The sequence below is a fragment of the Mustela nivalis genome (assembly GCF_964662115.1).
Source record: "Mustela nivalis genome assembly, chromosome: 15".
Lineage (NCBI taxonomy): Eukaryota > Metazoa > Chordata > Mammalia > Carnivora > Mustelidae > Mustela > Mustela nivalis.
Genome location: NC_139034.1, coordinates 18901794 through 18923517, shown reverse-complemented (window position 1 = coordinate 18923517; position 21724 = coordinate 18901794).

The window sequence follows — 21724 nt, the reverse complement described above, 5'->3', positions numbered from 1 at the left end:
CTTTGTATTTCATATGGATTTTCTCTCTTAATTCTGCCCAGACTTTCTGTAACCACTTGGGGTAGCTGTCCCAATCTCTAAGAAGTGGTTCTTCAATTGCTCTGACTGAGGGCCTGTGGCTTTCAGAAATCATCTCTCAGTGACGTGGCCTTTCTTGGAGGAATCACTCAAGCTTGCTTTGGATCCCAGTCACCAACTTCTGATATGGTAACAACAAAAATATCTTTCCTTCCTAAGGGCAGTTAGAAACTAGGTACCTTTTCCCCCGCTTGCGTATTTGTCATTCAGGATAACTTTTTCCCCTTTCCTCTTTCTTGAATGAATAAATAAAAAAATCTCTTCCTCCAGTTTAATCAGCCTATATTCCTTTATTTTCTTAATCTTTATGAGCTTCTAGATTTGATAGTAAAACTGAAGTACCCTTTTCAAACCATTTTGGGTGCTCGCTTCGGCAGCACATATACTAAAATTGGAACGATACAGAGAAGATTAGCATGGCCCCTGCGCAAGGATGACACGCAAATTCAAACCATTTTGGTTTCTCCTTGTTTTCCCAAGCAAATGGGACTATTAGAGGCAAACAATTCCAAACATAGAACATTTTTTGTATCCTTCTAAGACTCTGCATTTATAATAATGTCATTTAGTTGATTTTCTGTCTTAAGGGGATGGCATTTTCTTTCTAATAAGGGCTTACATCTCTTACCTGTTCATTAAATCTTTTATTTTTTTAAAGATTTTATTTATTTATTTGACAGAGAGAGGCAGCGATAGAGGGAACACAAGCAGGAGTGGGAGAGGGAGAAGCAGGCTTCCTGCTGAGCAGGGACCCTAATACGGCTAGATCCCAGGACCGTGGGATCATGACCTGAGCCAAAGGCAGATGCTTAACAACTGAGCCACTGAGTCACCCTATTCATTAAATCTAACATGAGTTTACGGTGAAGCCACAGTTAGAGTCTCAGATATTAAGTCAGCATTGGAACTTCTATCAATAAAGAGCCAATCTGAGATTCTATGATGGGATAATGAGTCACAAAAATGGGCAGAAATGCCGCATGAAATCAAGGTCAATCCCTCCACAGTGACCTCCTTGATCCTGAAAGAGAAGAGAACCTGGAATCCCAGTTTAGTTACCTAACTAGGCTTGGCACTAAATGTATAAAGCTAAGGCCTCTCTAGTGTTCTATGATACATGCAGAGTTCAGCTGTCCTTTAGTGTAAAAGTAGCAAATGTTCTTGTGTCAACCAATGTCCAAAATGCATGTAAAACTCTTCTCTACAAGGGAATCTTTGCCTCAGCTGAAGAACAGTTAGCCTGAACAGTAAGCTACAGCAGTCTCTACCTGCAGCCCCCAACACAGCTAATGGACTGTGTTTTATATTCTCACATAAGCTGCATAAGTCAGAAGTTGCAGTCACCTGCCAAGCTCAAAATACCTCCTGACAGCTAGAGCTTCTTTCCCAGGCTACAGAAGTTCAAAGCCACGTGCAAAAGTGTAAAAACATGTTTGGCCTAAAATAAGACTCTATAAGCCAGGCACAAATATCTTTTTCTGAAAACTTCTCCCTCGAGGTGTCCTCTTTTATTTCTCAAGGTCCCTGGTGAATAAACCAAATCTCTGAGAGTCGTTCCCCAATAAAGAGCACCCTTATCCTACACCCAGTTTAGAACAAGCTGAGAAATACAACCAAACAGAAAATAGGAGTCCAAAATATCACTTGTTACTGATAGAGAATAGCCTTCACGCCATGGTTTGTTTGGTGGGGCAGTGCTGGACTTGGATAGGCCTCTCCATATGAAGGAAGCCTGACAAGTTAAGATTTACAACTTGGAACACACAAGCTCATTCCCAACAGGGATAAAACTGGAGCTAAGTCAAGTAGGTTCATATACTCTTCTCAGTGCTAAAACTCAAAACACTTCTTCTCTCTAGGAGCTGGATAAATAAAGGATGAAGAGAAGCCTGGAGTTACATCAAGGGAGCCCACTTCCCAGGAAGGAAACATCAGGAATGGGGAAGAATTATTCCCAGCTAACAACTTACAAACACAGTTAAAAATCCTTGCTTATTTGTTTTTATACTGACGGTAACTTTTCTCAAGATGTTTGTGCAATTTTGGTAGTATAATATTCTCATATTTAGTTTTCAGTTCCATCTTGTACTGCAACTTAATAAATCCTATTCATGGATTTTTAGTGTTTCACAATATCAACATTTCATTTTCATAAAATTTGATACCAGAAAAGTCCATTTTAGAATTTAGTCCTCAACTCTATAGTATTCATAGTGAGGTCTGTTATTTAAATGTCTGGAAATTGATTTCCCATAAAACTGTAAGCCAGATTACTCCCTGCCAAATTATTTCCCAAATTCCAACATTAATAGGACTAAGTATACCAGAACATAGATATGTATAATGATATAAGAATAACTTTACATAAAAAATTCACTGTTTAGGTATGTTGTATTACTAACTAAAGAATCCAATCTTTTCAAGGCAGGAGGGAGGTGGCCTAGGAAAATTAGGAGTAAAATTTCTCCTAAATTACATAAACAAATTAGATCCTTATAACAATTCAAAATAATTTTTACCTAACACCTATGTAAAAACAACAGACACCTCAATGATGTGCTCAACTTATCAACAAAGCATTATATTACCTATGGTTCAAATCTTAAGAGTGTATCTAGTTCATGGTGTTAATTTCTTATTCCATGAAGGGTTTTGGCTTGTTTTCACACATCAAAAAATTAGGTAATGGATAGATATAAGATGTACATTTTTTTTTAAGATTTTATTTATTTATTTGACAGACAGAGATCACAAGTAGGCAGAGAGGCAGGAAGGGAAGCAGGCTCCCTACTGAGCAGAGAGCCTGACGCAGGGCTCGATCCCAGGACCCTGAGACCATGACCTGAGCCAAAGGCAGAGGCTTAACCCACTGAGCCACTCAGGCACCCCTAAGTTGTACATTCATGCAACGGAATTTATTTTGTGTGTGGAGGTGGGAAGATTTCAAAATTAACATCAACTGCATTTATCTTATCCCATACCTAGCCATAGTTCCTACCACGGTTTGTTTCATAAGGATGTAATAAGTACAATCCCTCAAAGTAGACATGTTTTATTATACATAGAAATACTCTTCATATCTGCAAAGAAATATGCTTGCTCAATTTTCTTGAATTATATAGCCCTCTTTCACTTCTCATTTTGCCACTTTTAGTAAGAGAGTTGATTGTAAGAAATAGCTCATTTTCCTCACTTCCACAAGTAAAAATAAACAAACAAAAAACCTGCAAAAGTGCACAGCTAAAACTCCACTTCAGGGACAAAAAAGAGTGTGGTAAAAAGAGCCAAGATACCCTTCAACAGATGAATGGATAAAGAAGATATGGTCCATATATACAATGGAGTATTATGCCTCCATCAGAAAGGATGAATACCCAACTTTTGTATCAACATGGATGGGACTGGAGGAGATTATGCTGAATGAAATAAGTTAAGCAGAGAAAGTCAATTACTATATGGTTTCACTTACTTGTGGAGCATAAGAAGTAACATGGAGGACATCGGGAGGTGGAGGAGAAGTGAGCTGGGGGAAATCGGAGGGGAAGACAAACCATGGGAGACTGTGGACTCTGAGAGACAAACTGAGGGTTTTGGGGAGGATGGAGGGTGAGGTGAGCCTCGTGATGGGTATTGTGAAGGGCACATATTGCATGGAGCACTGAGTATGGGGCACAAACAATGAATTTTGGAACACTAAAAAAAAAAAAAATCAAGTTCCCTTCAATAAATAAATAAATAAATAAATGGCCTTTAAAAAAATTAAAAAAAAAAAAAGAAATCCTTTAGGTAGATAGCTACGTACACTCTCAAATATTATTGTAGTGGTTAAAAATGTCTGATCAAATATTATTTCACCTCTCCTTTTTGCTGTTATTCTACTTTTTCCTAGATAAAAATTAAAATAAGCAAGCCAAAAACCAAAAACCAAAAAACAAAAAAACCTGTGCCAAAATAGAGAATGCATACTCTAAAAACTACCCTACCATTCCTTAGCTCTGATGAATTAGAGGAAGGAATGCTCATCTTCTGATTTTCTAAAAAAAATTTGAGAAATTCATTCTTTATAGGATATCTCTAGATTTTAAAATATTGATATTAAGTATTTTAAAGCAATGTGTAAGCCAACACTATGTAAGCCAAGTAAAATTCTTTATAAGCCATGTGTTTAGAGTCCAACGTCTACATGAACAGTAATTAATACTCCTAACCCAGTAGCTAAACTGACTGTTAAAACATAAACCTCATCATGTCATCCCTCTGAAACCCTCCACTGGCTTCCTTTCTCAAAAGAAAAGGAAAAAAAGGGAGGGGAGGGGAAGAGAGGAAAGGAGGGAAGGGGAGGGGAGAAAGGGGAAAGGAAGAGAAGGAAGGAAAGAAAGGGTGGAAGGAAGGAAGAAAAAAAAGAGAAAATTTCCTTATTGTTTATAAGACTCTACATCATTGATGTGCCAGAGAGGACATATCTGATCACAAGATCTATTAAACTTTAAGGAATTTTTGAAAGCTAGTTGATCTCGTGTTGGTAGCTTAAAATTGGCCATGGCAGGGATATTTATACCCGAGAAAATGATAAACAGTGCAAATCAGGGCTTTTTATTCATTTTCCCCCCAAGGAGCTAGCTGTTAAAACATTTAGCAGCACACCAGTGTCCAATGTGACTTATCCTACTCCATGCCAAACCAATGCACCATTGACATCTCCTACCACTTTCCCATTTACCTAATCCACTCCATGGGCACATTTCTTCCTGCCTCAGGTCTTGCATATACTGTTATCTGCTTAGAATTCTCCTATCCCTGATTAGTTCCCTTATTAAAGAGGTCTTTCCATGATCATCCTACATAAAACAACAAATTCCCCATATTCATAGCACATATTCAACACACACTATTTTACCTATCATTTATCATTCATCTCTTTGTGGTATAATGTAAATTTCACAAGGGGACATGGTATCTATTTTGTTGTGCTATATCCCCAGTACCCTAAAAAAAAAAAAAAAAAATGCCATGGGCACATATAAGGTGCTCAGTAAATATTTTTCTGAACTAATGAATAGATAGAAGTTGCCACTTAGTGGTCTGAATCTAAACATTTATATGTATCTCTTTCTTGCATAGAAATTAGTTGCTAGATCACTTAGGCTGCTGAATATGAAAAGTTATATATATATATATATATATATATATATATTTTTTTTTTTAAACACATAACTATGTTTTGCTTTCTAGAAATCTGTTGTGCCATCAGAGTGAGCCTAACCATGAGTGCACACAGTCTGTCTGTTACCCTCAATTTAGTGGCAGGTACAATTACAGACACCAAATGGTGTAAGTACAGAAGGATGAAAATAACATATAGCAGAGAAAATGACCAGAACTTGACAACTGGCTGTTTTAAAATAAAGGGAAAGGTCAATTTACTCCACAGTTTTACAACAGGTGAAGTCCTGACACAAGCAAGAAGCTAAAAGGAGCAGTTGGTTTAACAGAAAAGTTGGTGAATTATTTTTATCATAAGCTAAAGTTAGTGAAGATTGTATCAGAAAACACATCAAATGTCTGGACATGGAAATCATTAGCATATACATCATTTATAAACCCCAAACTGAGCTGTCTTAGGGAACATAAGACAAAGATACTAAACTGGTGATTGAAAAAGAAAATTAGAACCAAGGGAAATTCCAACACTTGTAGAACTTGGAAAACAATCAGAAAAGATGACTCTGAGAAAAGGAATACTGGAAACAATCTAGTTGAGAGCTGGGAAGATCAAAAGCTCAGTATAGGACATGCTCAAATTGAGATGTCTTTGCAGTATTTGTGAATAAGGATCAGATAGGTGTTTAGATGTAGAAGTCTGAAATTCAGAAAAAGTCTGAGCCTATATAAATGAAATCATTGACTAAGAAGTGGTGTTTGAAGCCCTAAGCTTGGATAAGGTCACTCAAGGAAGTTTTATGAGCAGAAGAGTAAAAGATAAAGCCATATTCTACATGTGATAGTTCAATAAGAATAGCCTGTTAAGTGAGCAGCCAAAGAATTACGTAAAAAATATAAAACAGCATTTATCGCCGGGAAACCATGAAAAAAAGAGGAATTCAATGAGTAACAAATATTGCTGACATCAAATAAAAAGAGTACATTGGATATGGAGCAGAAATTCACTGGAGAGAGAAACACACATACCTGTTTTTAAACTAGATGGGTTTTTGAAATTATGAGAGGGGAAAAAACAGGTTGAAATGGGTTGAAAAATGAGAAAATTGTGACAATGGGAACAGAAAACATTTGTTTAGAAGTTTGTAAAGAGTAGTAAAAAAGGCTGAAAGATGGGGCATACAGGCATTGTTTAAATTTTTTTTTTTTTTTAATAAGGAGAGACGTGACTATATTCACAAAAAATGGGGAGGAATTTCTGCTTTTGGTTTGGCTGATTGCTCTTATCAGACCAAACTTCCAGTAGAGAACAATGATAAACTTTGAACAAAATATAAAAAGTAGTTGCTGGGCAGAGAAGAAAAACAGCAGAAATTGGAAGGGAGTCAACAACTGAGATGTGGTTGTAAAGCACTGACGGAATTTCCTATTTTTTAGGGCTTTTACTAAGAGCAGGCCCTTTAATGGATACCTAAAACCTCATGGAAATCCTAGTTTTACTGGATTGAAGAACGAGAAGACTAGGGTAATGACAACTGCTAGAAAGTTAATAGAGACAATCTCAGAAAAGAGAGAACAAGACAGCCTAAGCTCCAATTTTGGACATACATTATGGCTAAGGCCTAAATCATTTAGAACCTCTGGTACAATTCACAGTTACTCACTATACCAAGAAGTAGGAAAACAGGACTTACGATCAAGAGAAAAGACAACCCACACAGTCCAGCCTCTTAAGGATCCATCCAGACTGTGAAACTCACAGAACTCAATGCAGTGAATATAACCAGGCTCTCGGATATAAAGGAAAATAAGCTTATAATGAATAAAAAGGAAAATACTAGCAGTAAAAGAGATATTGTTAATAAGAACAAAACAGAAATTCTGGAACTAAAATATACAGTATCCAAAATGCACTAGATGGTTGTAATTGGAGAATGAAGATGACAAAGGAGCTGGAGAACTCGAAGACATTCTATAGAAATTATCCAATCTGAAAAATAAAAAGACAAAAAATGTTTTTAAAAATGAAGACACAAGGGCCTGTGAGACAACTGGAACAAGTCAAATATATGTGTAATTGGATTCCTGGTAGGAGAGGTGTAAGAGAATGAATTGGAAAAAACTTTCATAAAATAATGCCTGATAATAACCCCAAATTTGGTGCAAAATATAAATTTTACAGATTTAAGATCAATGAACATTGAGTAAGAGGATTACAAAGAAAAAAAAAAAAAAAAACATCAGGCATCCCACAGTTAGATAATGACATCCAAAGTTAAACTACCTGACTAAGGGCGCCTGGGTGGCTCAGTTGGTTGGGCGACTACCTTCAGCTCAGGTCATGATCCTAGATTCCCAGGATCGAGTCCCACATGGGGCTCCCTGCTCTGCTTCTCCCTCTGACTCTCCCTCCTCTCATACTCTCTCTCTCTCTCTCTCAAATAAATAAATAAAATCTTTTAAAAATAAAATAAAATACCTAACTAAAAACATTATGCTAAGTAATATAAGCCAGTCACAAAAAGAGAAATACTGTCTGACACTACTTCCATGAAGTACCTAAAGTAGTTAAATTCATTAAGACAGTAAGTAGAACGGTGGCTGCAAGGGGCTAAGAAGGGGGAATGAGGAGTTTTTTATAGGTATAGAGTTCCTGTTTTCCACTAAACTGTATGGTTAAAAATGGTTAAGATGGAAAATGTTATGTTTATTTACCACAGCTAAAAATAATAGAACAATTTTAAAAGGAAAAATCTTAAAAGGGGAAAAGAAAACTGAAATTACACATATGAGGACAAGGACATGTATGACCAAGGACTTGTCAAAAATAATGAAGGTCAAAAGGTACTTCCTTTAAACTTCCAGTTTATAAAATGAGGAAGTGCTAGGGATTTAATATCTGCATGGTGAATGTAGTTAACAATGATTATATACTTGGAAATTGCTAAGAGAATAGATTTTAAATATTCTCACTGCAAAAAAAAATGCAGATGATGGATGTGTTAACTAATCTTACTGCGGTAAACAGCAATATATATGTGTATCAAGTCATCATATTATGCACTTACAGTGTTATATGTCAGTTATATCTCAATAAACCTGGGGAGATAATCAAAGAAAATGTAAGGATGGAAGCACTGTCAGAGTAAAATTTGAAGATGCTACGTTGTTGGCTTTAAAGATGAAGGAAAAAGGAATGAGCCAAATAATTCAAACTACTTCTAAAACCTGGAAAGGCAAGGAACTGATTCTCCCCTCAAACCTCCAGAAGGAACACAGCCCTGCAGACACATTGATTTTACCCCAGTGAAACCTATTTTAGACTTCTGATCTCTGAAACTAAATGATAAGCTACTAAAATCATCACCATCATCAAATAGCAGAGCAATAATTTTAAAGTGATAAAAAAAAAAAATCTCTTCAACCTAGACTCTCCCATCTAGTGAAAATGTCCTTCAAAAAAATCAAGACAAAAATAAACACTAAGAGACTCTGCCATTAGACCTACACTATAAAAAATGCGACAGAAAATTATTCTGGCTCAATGAAAAGTAAAACAGACTGAATCCTGGATATTAAGGGAAAAAAAGTTTCAGAAAAGGTAAATAGTAAATGTTAAAGTCTATTTTTCCTCTTATCACCATATTGTTTTGGGGGGGTAGGGGGTACAGGGAGGGGCTGGTGGAAAGGGAGAGAGAGAATCTTAAGCAGTCTCTTAGATGTTCAACTGAGCCAGTGAGGCATCATACTCTTAACTTCTTTTAAAGTACTTGGGATTTGGGGTGCCTGGGTGGCTCAGTGGGTTAAAGCCTTTGCCTTCGGCTCGGGTCATGATCTCAGGGTCCTAGGATCGATCGAACCATGCATCGGGCTCTCTGCTCAGCAAGGAGCCTGCTTCCTTCTCTCTCTCTGTCTGCCTCTCTGCCTACTTGTGATCTGTCTCTACCAAACAAACAAATAAAATCTTAAAAAAAAAATAAAGTACTTGGAGCTATTTTTGTTTAAATCAAAAATGATATTTACTATTAGTTTTACAAAGTTGTAGATACAACATGACAATTATAAATCATAGATCACTTTGGAGAAAACTGACATCTTGATATATGGAGTCTTCAAATCCAAGACAAATGTCTCCGCTTATATCATGTTCTTTAATTTTCTAACATTTTAAGGATGGTTTATTAAATTTATTTCACATTATTTTGGAGGTTCTCTGATGTATATAAATTGAATCAATTATTTAAACTTTATTTTCCAATAGTTTACTGTTACTAAATTTTAATAAACTGATTTCTGTACATTTTATCTTAGGATCTTACTAAATTCACTCGTTAAAGGAATTGTTATTTAGAATTTTTCTAGGAAAACAATCATTTCGTCTAATACAAAGAATATTCTTCCATCCTTTTGTTTGCTTATTATGTCTGTTATATGTTTTTCTTCCCTTATTAAACTAGCTTGTTAATGATACACATGCTAACAGGCTTGGGAGGAAATACTCTTAAGTCTGTAGCTTGCTTTGAAATGCAGCAAAACCTAAGAGGACTAAAAGATGGAGGGAAGAATAGATATATGATAAAGCAAATAGTTAAATTATACTGTACAATATTTTATGAATGCTCACTGTCAATTTTTTCAATTTTCTGTATGTTGGAAACTTTAATAATAAAATATTAGGAAAATCAAAATCAAAGCAAGGATCTACTTTTGAGAGGACTGAAAATACAAGAGGGAGAAAGGACAGATGTCAGGTTTTTAGAGGCAGGCTAAAATTGAGGAAGATTAGGCTTAAAAGGAGACGAGCAGCTTCTCTTTATATCCGAAAATAAAAATACATGTAGAGTATACAGGATGCATACAGATGAACATATAACAATATAGAATGCATACCACATTTGGGGGTGTTAGCTGGCTGATAAGGAGATAAGTTTTGAAAGAGACACTGTGGAGACCTAATTAGAGAACTGGGCACTACTGAAGGCCTATTTCTTGGTTGGTGGCTTTGAATTTATTAGAGTGGAGCCTGTACTCAGCAGCCTGGATCATCTCCTCACTTGTAAAATGGGATAACAACGCCGAGCTCTGAGACTGTTAGGAAAGCTAAATGAGGAGATGCCTGTGAAGAGCCTAGTACAGCACCTCACACAAAGGTACTTCGTGTTATCCCGGGAAGGCTCTGTGGAGTTCTCTATGTGCCTACTAGTAGTCTTTATTTCGCACAGCTGCTTTTCAGAAAGTTGTTGAAGTTTCCTATGTTGCTGAATTAGAGAGACTGTAACTTCAGTAGGCAATCAGCTAATCAAGAGCTGCAATAGGCACAGGAGGTACCAAGCCACCGAGGTGCCGTACAGTGTTTATAACCAGGCTTAGGCTGCAATTTAGACATGAGCGAAGGTTTACAGGGACCACTATTTCTGCAAAGCTACTGAGAAGAAAGTAATTTATTCTAGGTCTTGCACATCCCCAATCAAATTGATATAGAGCATCTTGTGATAATGTTCGAAATTTCCATAGGAATTATAAACAGGAAAGAAACCGGGGCAAATAGCGAGTGAAATCTAGTTCATCAATTTGAAAACTATGAAATGATTATGTTTTTCTTGAGAACTAGGTACAAGGAAAATTGCTGCCCAGAGTTGATTTTTTACTTTTTAAGAACTGTGTTTCACAATTTGGAGTGCTATAATTTGGAAATAACACTTAAATTCCTATTACTCAGCTCTGATATATCTAGATATAAAACAGAACTTTGTAAAAACCACAGCAAGACTTTTTGTTGTATGTATACTGCACAACTTCAAACCTTAGGAACAAAATTTTAATTTCTATTATAAAAACATAAAATGAAAAGAGAGTGATATCAGCCATCACTGCAGTTTAAGACCTCCCTACTTTTGTCATCCACCCACAACAAAACTTCGGCAGCCATGGGCAGAAGTGCCTTTGAGAAAAATGTGGGGTTCAACCACATATGGAAAGGGAATCTAGAGGAGTCACACACCTGTGCATGGAGTAACAGACAGTCCTTCGTCCCAGTTGTTGACCCTGCAGTGGTCTATAAACTGGCTCCAGGCCCTCTCCAATCAATGAGTCCCTTGAAGAACACTGGAAAACAGTAACTTAAGACAATCACTTAGAGGGGAGAGAACCTTGAACCTTTGTGGAAGTCCAGGTTTCCAAGAAATTCTAGCCCTCCACTGGAGGAAAAAAACATGAGTTTTAATGCATTATAGTGGTAACAGTAACAGCTTGACTTTATCCAACTCACCCACTCCCCACAACATCACAACTTTGGACCAGAAGGACACATTTGTCCCATGAGGGAAAGAAAGAGCGTGTGAGTGAATACCTGGCTTCACCAGCTGTACCTGATGCTGCCAAAGAAACCCCTTTCTCTATTGTCCCATGAGAGTACAGAATCATGAGCTACATGACTGGGAGCAGGGTGAGACAAAGAGAGTTGCAGATACAACTATTAGAGGATAATAAGGGATTCAGATCCTACTTGCATCCCAGATTCCATCAAAAATCTGCCTGTAAGCTGCTGGGAGCACCTCACTTGTGGGTCACCCCAACTGGTCCACAGAAACTCCCAGCACTCTGCGTACCGCACATACAAACCTCCCTATCCTGTGGCCACCTATTTATGCTCCCAGCTAGAGTGAACTTTGGAAGAGGGTAGTGAACATGCACTTAGGTTGGCCAAATCTGCAGGCCAGGGAGAGACCATAAATTCGAGCTTTAGCACCACCTTTGGGAAACAAAAGGGAAATTGTCAGCACTTGGCCTGCTTCATTGTAAGATGAAGAAAAGGCTTAAAGCTTAAGAACTCAGCCATTCAAGGGGGCAAGAAGTAACACGTGGACCCAAAAGAGATCTGTGATAACTTCAGAATCTGTATCACGGCTGATGAAAGGTCTCTCTCCCAAAAGCAGTTAGAGAAGCCCAGAGGAGAAGACTGCTACTTCAGAAATGAAGAAAGTAATGCAAATCTTCAAAAAACTTGAAAAATCAAGGTAACATGATTCTACCAAAGGATCATAATCACCTCTGGCAACAAAATCTAAAGACAAATAGATCTGTGATTTACCCAATAAAGAAATATACAATCTACCACTCTACCTATCTACTGGATCTACCAATCTACCAATCATTATTGAAATGAAAACTCTGAACAGACTAATTACTAGTAAGGAGATTTAACTGGTAATTAAAAACCATTAACAATTAAAAGTTTAGGACCAGAAGGCTTCACTGTTGAATTCCATCAAACATTCAAAGAATAAATACCAATATTTCTCAAACTCTTCCAAAAAATTAAAGATGAGGAAACTCTTCCAAATTCATCTTATGAGGTGAGCATTACTCTGATTTCAAAACCAGACAAAGATACCGCAAGAATGAAAAACTGTAGGCCAATATCCCTAATGGCATAGATATAAAAATCCTCAATAAATTATTAGCAAAACAAATTTAAAGTGCATTAAAAGGCTCATACATCATAATTGAGTAGTATTTATTCCAGGGATATAAGGATGGTAGAAAATCTGCATATCAGTCAATATGATACATCACATTACTAAAATAATAAAAATCATATGATCATCTCAATATTCAGAAAAAACATTTGACAAAATTCAACATCCATTTATGATTAAAAACCCTCAACAAAGTGGGTAAAGAGGGGAAGTACTTCAACATAAGGGCCATATACGACAAACCCAGAGCTAATGTCACACGCAACAGGAAAAAGCTAAAAACCTTTCCTCTAAGACCAGGAACAAGACAAGGATGCCTACTCTTGCCACTTCGACTCAAGATAATATTGGAAGTCCTAGTCAGAGCAATCAGGCAGGAAAAAGGCAAAGAGCATCCAAACCAGAAAAAACAAAATAAAACTGTAACTGTCTAGGGATAACCTGATATTATATATATAAAACGCCAACGATTCCAGCAAAAAAAGTGTTAAAACTAATTCAGGAAAGCTTTAGGATACAAAATCAATACACAAAAATCTGCTGCATTTCTATACACTAATAACAAACTACCAGAAAGAGAAATAAAGAAAATAACCTCTTTATAATTATATCAAAAAGAATAAAATAACCAGGAATAACCAAGAGGCCAAAGACCTGTATATTGAAAACTACATTAATGAAAGAAATTGAAGAAGATACAAATACAAAAGATAATCCATGCTTATGAATTTGAAGAATACTGTTAAAATGCCCATACTACCCAAAGAAACTAAAGATTCAATGCAACAGGTATCAAAATCCCAGTGGCATTTTCACAGAAATAAACAGTCCTAAAATTTATATGAAACTACAAAATAACCCAATAGCTAAAGAAAACTTGAGAATGAAGAACAAAGCTAAAAGCACTGTACTCCCTGGTTTCAAACTCTATTACAAAGTTATAGTAAATAAAACAATACGGTATTGGCATAAAAACAGACACATAGATCAATGGAACAGAATAGAGAGCCCAGAAATAATCCCACATGTATACGGTCAATTAATTTATGACAAAAGAGCCAAAACTATATATAATGGAGAAAGGACAGTCTCTTCAGTAAATGGTGTTGTGAAAACTAGACAGACACATGCAAAAATAATGAAATTCAAACACACACAAAAATTAACTCAAAATGGATTAAAGATTTGAACTTAAGACCAGAAACCATAAATTAACTTCTAGAAGAAAATACAGGTAGTAACCTCCTTGACAAAGATCTTGAGTCTGACACCAAAAGCAAAAGGAACAAAAGCAAGTAAGTGGATCAACATCAAACTAAAAAGCTTCTGTAGAACCATGGAAATCATCAATACAATGAAAAGGCAACCTACTGAATGGGAGAAAATATTTGCAGACCATATATCTGATAATATCCAATATCCAAAATACATACCCAAATACCCAAAAGAAAGCACTCCTACAACTCAAGAGCAAAAAAGGAAAACAATCTAAATAAAAAATAAGCAGATCTGAATAGACTTTTTTCTAAAGAGGACATAGAGATAGCTAACAGGCACATGAAAAGATGCCCAACATTACTTACAGGAAAATGGCAATCAAACCACAATGAGCTATCACCTCACATCTGTTAGAATGGCTATTATCAAAAAAAAAACAAGAAATAACAGTTTTGGTGAGGATATGGAGAAAGGAAACCCTTGCACACTATTGGCGGAAATATAAATTGGTACAGCCACCATGGAAAACAGTATGGAGATTCCTCAAAAAATTAAAAGAACTACCATATGATCCAGCAATCTCACTTGAGTATATATCAAAAGGAAACGAAATGGGATATCGAAGAGACATAGGCACTCCCATGTTCACTGTGGCATTATTCAGAATAGCCAAGACATGAAAGTAACCTTGAGTATATATCGAAAGGAAATGAAATGGGAAATCGAAGAGACATATGCACTCCCATATTCACTGTGGCATTATTCAGAATAGTCAAGACATGAAAGTAACCTAAATGTCCCTCAACAGATGAATGGATAAAGATGTGATGTGTGTGTGTGTATGTATGTATGTGTGTGTGTGTGTGTATATATATAAATTATATATATATTTATTAATGGAATTATTATTAAGCCATGAGAAAGAAGTAAATACTGGCATTGTGACAAGACAGCTGGGCCTTGAGGGCATTATGCAAGTGAAAAAGACAAAGACACATATTGTATGACATCACTAGTATGGAGTTTTAAAAAGCCAAACTCAAACTGAAGAAGACACAAAAAGATGGAAAAGCACCATGTTCACGGATTGGAAGAATAAACATTGTTAAAATGTCTATACTGCCTAGAGCAATCTATACTTTCAATGCCATCCCATTCAAAATTCCACCAGCATTTTTTTTTTTAAGATTTTATTTATTTATTTGACAGGGAGAGATCACAAGTAGGCAGAGAGGCAGGCAGAGAGAGAGGAGGAAGCAGGCTCCCTGCGGAGCAGAGAGCCCAATGCGGGGCTCAATCCCAGGACCCTGGGACCCACTGAGCTACCCAGGCACCCCTCCACCAGCATTTTTCAAAGTGCTGGAACAAAAAATCCTAAAATTTGTATGGAACCAAAAGAGACCCCAAATTGCTAAGGAAATGTTGAAAAAGAAAAACAGAACTGGGGGCATCACATCACCTGATTTCAAGTTTTACTACAAAGCTGTGATCACCAAGACAGCATGGTACTGACATAAAAACAGACACTTTGACCAGTGGAACAGAGTAGAGAGCCCAGATATGGACCCTCAACTCTATGGTCAAATACTCTTCAACAAAGCAGGAAAAAATATACAGTGGAAAAAAGACAGTCTCTTCAATAAATGGTGCTGGCAGAATTGGACAGCTATGTGTAGAAGAATGAGACTCGACCATTCTCTTACACCATACATAAAGATAAACTCAAAATGGATAAAAGACCTCAACGTGAGGCAGGAATCTATCAAAATCCTAGAGGAGAACATAGTTAGTAACCTCTTCGACACTAGCCACAGCATTCTTTCAAGACATGTCTCCAAAGACAGAGGAAACAAAAGCAAAAATGAACTCTTGGGACTTCATCAAGATCAAAAGCTTCTGCACAGCAAAGGAAACAGTCAACAAAACGAAGAGGCAGCCCACGGAATGGGAGAAGATATTTGCAAATGACAATACAGACAAAGGGCTGATATCCAGGATCTATAAACGCTTCAAACTCAACACACACAAAATAGATAATCATGTCAAAAAATGGGCAGAAGACATGAACAGACACTTCTCCAAAGAGACATACAACGGCTGGCTATCAGACACATGAGAAAAGGTTCATCATCATTAGCCATCAGGGAGATTCAAATCAAAACCACGTTGAGATACCTACCACTTTACATCAGTTAGAATGGCCAAAATTAACAAGACAACATAAACACCGTAAACAACGTGTGCTGGAGATGTGGAGAAAGGGGAATCCTCTTACACTGTTGGTGGGAATGCAAGTTGGCACAGTCACTTTGGAAAGCAGTGTGGAGATTCCTTAGGAAATTAAGAATAGAGGTACCCTATGACCCTACAATTGCACTACCGGGTACTTACCCCAAAGATACAGATGTAGTGAACAGAAGGGCCATCTGTACCCCAAAGTTCATAGCAGCAATGGCCACAGTCACCAAACTGTGGAAAGAGCCAAAATGCCCTTCAACAGATGAATGGATAAGAAGTATGGAGTATTATGCCTCCATCAGAAAGGATGAATACCCAACTTTTGTATCAACATGGACGGGGCTAAAGGAGATTATGCTGAGTGAAATAAGTCAAGCAGAAAGAGTGAATTATCATATGGTTTCACTTACTTGTGGAACATAAGGACACAGGACATTGGATGAAGCAGAGGAGAACTGAGTTGGGAGAAATCAAAGGGGGAGACTAACCATGAGAGACTGTGGACTCTGAAAAACAAACTGAGGGTTTTGGAGAGTTTGAAGGGTTTTGGAGGGTGAAGGGTTGGGAAGTCCTGGGGTGGTACGTATTGCACGGAGTACTGGGTATGGAGCATAAACAATGAATTTGGAACACTGAAAAAATAAAATTAAATGAAAAATAAAAACAAAAAGCCAAACTCAGAAATAGATGGTAAAATTATGGTTATTGGGCCTAAGAAGTGGGGAAATGAGAAGATATTGGTCAAAGAGTATGAACTTCAGATTTTAAAATGAGTAAGTTATGGGGATCTAATGTGCAGGATGGTGATTATAATGAGTAATACCTTATTATATATTTGAAAGTTGCTGAGATCTTAATGGTCTCACCATTAAAGGAAATGGTAATTTCATGATGTGACAGAGGTGTTAGCTAAAGCTTTGGTGATAACCATTTGGCAATTATGTGTATCATATCAACACATTTTATAATATACAACTGACACAATGTTATATCTCAACACCCTGGAGGAAAAAGTACATATATCATAGAGTTTTAAAGAACTGTGTTAGATTCACACACAGAAATCAGGGCTTTCAGTTAAAATCCTTAATTCAAGGCTTTCACTACCAATTACAAAAAAGTAACTGATACTAGACTTGCCCTCCCATTGTAAACAACTAGAAAACCAGACAAAATATATATAGCAACTCTATAGTGGACATTGGATAGCACGCAGTGCAAGACTGATGCGTGAGAGAAAAGAAACCAGTGACGGAAACTCTAAAATCACCCATGAGTTTTGCCTAGAGGCATTTTCCTGCAGGTAGGAAGGGTAAATGCAGGCAGACAACTATAATGACAATGAACTGGAGAAAAGAGCAGAATTCAGAGGCTGTGGTGGCTGAATATGCACAGCAGAGATCTGGAAAGAAGAGAGTTATACAGAAAAAGCATACAAAAATCTGCATAAGGATTTTCTTGCATCTTTGGCTGATTACTAAGCCACATATGCATTAGGCATGACTCCACAAAGCCAGACCAAAAAAAAAAAACTACTGGGAAAAGATCTGTTGGAAACTAAAAGCTAAAAAATTACCAGAGCTCACGCAGAGCTGGATGACATTTGATTTCTGGTGATTCAGGTTATAGACATCTTAATGATCTCCAGGGCATTTAGTAGAACACCGAAAATCATGCCTCAGTTGTAAAGCTCAATTACGGATAAAAACTACTCCAAGAAATGGTGAAAAATAAGCAGCCAAAGGGCTTAAGCTACCAATCAAATAACTGCTGCTAAAACAAAGTTCAAAACTGTTTAGGGGAGCCCGGGTGGCTCAGTCAGTTGAATGTCAGGCTCTTGGTTTTGGCTCAAGTCATGATCTCAGGGTCATAAGACCCACCACCTCTGCCACGCTCTGCAAAGGACTGTCTCTCCCTCTCCCTCCATCCCATCCCCCATGCTCACTTATACACTCTAGTAATTAAAAAAAAAAAAAAAACTCTTTAGGGGTGCCTGGGTACCACAGTTAAGTGTCTGCCTTCAACTGAGGTCATAATCCCATGGTCCTGGGATAGAGCCCTATGTGGGTCTCTCCGCTCAGTAAGGAGTCTGCTTCTCTCTCTGCCCCACCTCCCACTACTGCTCTCACTCTCTCTCAAATAAATAAAATCTTTAAAAAAAAAAACCTCTTTAAAGACAACTGATTTCAGACATTCAAAAATGTAACATTACAATGTAATATTCAAAATATCCAGCATCCAATAAAAATTCATGGCAGGATACCTGGTCTACGAGCAGAAAAAATTATCAGTCAACAGAAACAGATCTAGAAATGACTGATATGATGGAAATATCAAAGATTTCAAAAGGGTTATTATTAATATATTTAAGAAATTAAAAAAAATCATGGACAGAATGAGAAATGTAAAATATAACAAAGAACCAAATGAACCTTAACTTCCAGAGTGGCAAAACTGATTATTTAAAATGACAATTTCACTGCATGGTCTTAAAAGCAAGTTTAACTCTGCAAAAGATCAGTGAACTTGAAGGCAACAGAACCTATCCAAACTGAAGAACAGTGAGAAATGGCAATAATAACAAATATGAAGCAGTAAATACGAAGCAATATAAACAGGAAAATACTAAGAAAAAATAGTGTCAAGACACATCTTAACAGTGTATTTGAAAGAGAGAGAGAGAGGGTGCCTAGGTGGCTCAGTGGGTTAAGCCTCTGCCTTCGGCTCAGGTTAGGATCTCAGGGTCCTGGGATCGAGTCCCACTTCGGGCTCTCTGCTTGGCAGGGAGTCTGCTTCCTCCTCTCTCTATCTCTCTCTGCCTGCCTCTCTGCCTACCTGTGATCTCTGTCAAATAAACAAATAAAATCTTAAAAAAAAAAAAAAAAAGAAAAAAGAAAAAGAAAGAGAACAAGTAGGAGAAGACCAGAGGAAGAGACAAGCAGATTCTGCACTGAGCACTGAGCCCCATGCAGGGCTCAATTCCTTGACCCTGAGATTATGACCTGAGCCAAAATCAAGAATCAGATGCTTGACTGACTGGGCCAACCCAGGGGCCCTAACACATCTTAATCAACTTCTCAGGAGAAATAACAGAAGGTAGTAGAAGAAATATTTAAAGTGCTGTGGGGAAAAGAAAAAAAAAAGTAACATCAACCAAGATTTCTATAAATGAAGATAAAAGATACATTCCAGGTAAACAAAACCGAGAATTCACTGCTAGCAGACCTTAGCTACAAATATGTCCACCAAGCAAACTCTCAGCAAATGCCAGCTGGAGAAGCTATCTTAATATTAGATACAGTAGATTTAGTGCAATCAGCATTATCAGAAATAAAGAGGCACGTTTCGTAATGACAAAGGTGTCAATGCATCAGCAAGGCATAATAATCCTTAATATGTTTGCACCTAATAGCTTCAAAATGCATGAGGTAAAACACAAAAGAACAGAATTAGACAAATCCATAATTATGGCTAGAGATTCCAATATTCCTTTCAGTAAATGACAGAAAATTAAAAAGAATAAAGACCTGAAAATGTATCTGAAAAATCTTAATTATTTGCAAATTAACACATATCCAAGTAATGATTCAATCACAGGAAAAATATCACAAGGTGAAATTAAAAAATAATTTAAATTAATGGAAATGAAAACACAAGATACCAAAGTTTATAGAGGAAACTAGATCAGTATGCAGGGTTAAATTTTTAATTTTAAATATTAGAAAAAAATGGTCTAAAATCATTCATCTAAATTCTCATGTTAAGATTCTGGAAAAATAAGAGCAAACTGAATCAAAGTAGGAGGATGGGACTAATAAAGACAAAAAGGTAATCAAGCTCAGTGGGTTAAGCCGCTGCCTTCGGCTCAGGTCATGATCTCAGGGTCCTGGGATCAAGTCCCACATCGGGCTCTCTGCTCGGCAGGGAGCCTGCTTCCTCCTCTCTCTCTCTCTGCCTGCCTCGCTGCCTACTTATGATCTCTCTCGCTGTCAAATAAATAAATAAATAAATCTTAAAAAAAAATAAAATAAAAATATAAACAGTACAAAAAAATCAATGAAACCAATTTTATAGGACCAACTACAACTCTCATATTTTGTTGGTAGGAATGTAAAATGGTACAACCTCATTGGGAAGCCTGTTTGGCAACTTCTTAAAAGTTAAACTTATACCTATCTTAAGTACAGTCATTCTACTCCTACATATTTACTCAAGACAATGAAAACAGTAAGTCCATAAGAAGACTTACACAACAATATTCAGAGGAAGTCTGTTGATAACAATCAAAACCTGGACACCCAAAGGTCCATCAGTAAGTAAATAGGCTTAAAACATATACAAACATTACTCATTACTGGCCGATAAAAATTGAAATTAGTGTAACATTAAGTTTCAACAATATAGAGGAATCTCATTTTTATTTCTGAGACAGTGAAGCCTGACAAAAAGACGATACAGTATTTGACTCTACATACAGGCAGAACTAACCTATAATGACAGCGAATAGATCAGTGGTCACTTAGGCCAGGGTAGGGGTGGACTGCCTGTAAAGGAATGTGTAAGAAACTTTTTAAGGTGATGAAATCTATATCCTGATTAGGATTGTGGCTACTCTGAATGTTTGTCAAAAATCATAGACTTTAAATGGGTATGTTTTATTATATAAATTATACTTCATTTCTCTAAACCTCAGCTTATTTTTATAGAACAAAGATAACATCTACCTCCTAGAAATGTAAGGTTATAATACTACATAAATTTCCAGTGCAATGCCTAGCATATGTGGGCATTGCATTCTCCATTAATTCTCCCCCTAAACACTTCCTTTATAAGGAGCCCTCAAGTTTGCCAAACAATTATGGCAGCCACTGTTAGAAAGTTGTTCTTTACCTCCAACTGTCGCTCTTTAATCTACGCCCACTGATCCTAAGTATACATTCTCTAGAGCAGTGGCTCTCAAACTTAAACTTACATCAGAATTCCCTAAAGAGGTGGTACAACACAAAGATTGCTGAGGCCCATTCCCATAGTTGCTGATTCAGTAGATGTGGAATGAAAATTGAGAATTTGTGTTTCTTAGTTCCCAGGTGATGCTGGTGCTGGTCCAGAGATTCTACTCTGAGAAGCACTGCTTTAGAGACAGGCAAATTAAAAGACCACTCATACTTCCAAGTGCATTATTCTAAATATTAAAAGAAAGTCACTGTATTTTTACTTTTCTTTTTTCCAAATTAAAACATTCTTAGCTCTCCCACATCTCACTTTCCCAGTTCTTTTGTTTCAATGTCCGTATATCCTTCCTGGCATATAAGCCCCTCAATGACTGTGATTGTCAACTGGGGCCTAACTTGTACAACCAGCAACAGAAAGGCAATCATCACCTCTCTTGACCTAGTTTCCCACAAGCCTAAAATTGTATTAGGCTTTTCTGTATGTGTGCAGCTGTATCTGTCAATTAAACACTTCTTGATTTTTTTATCACTCACTACTAAAAGAACAGGTCTCCCTGTTACCCTTACAGAGGTAATTTAGCTTATATAAATTCAAAATCT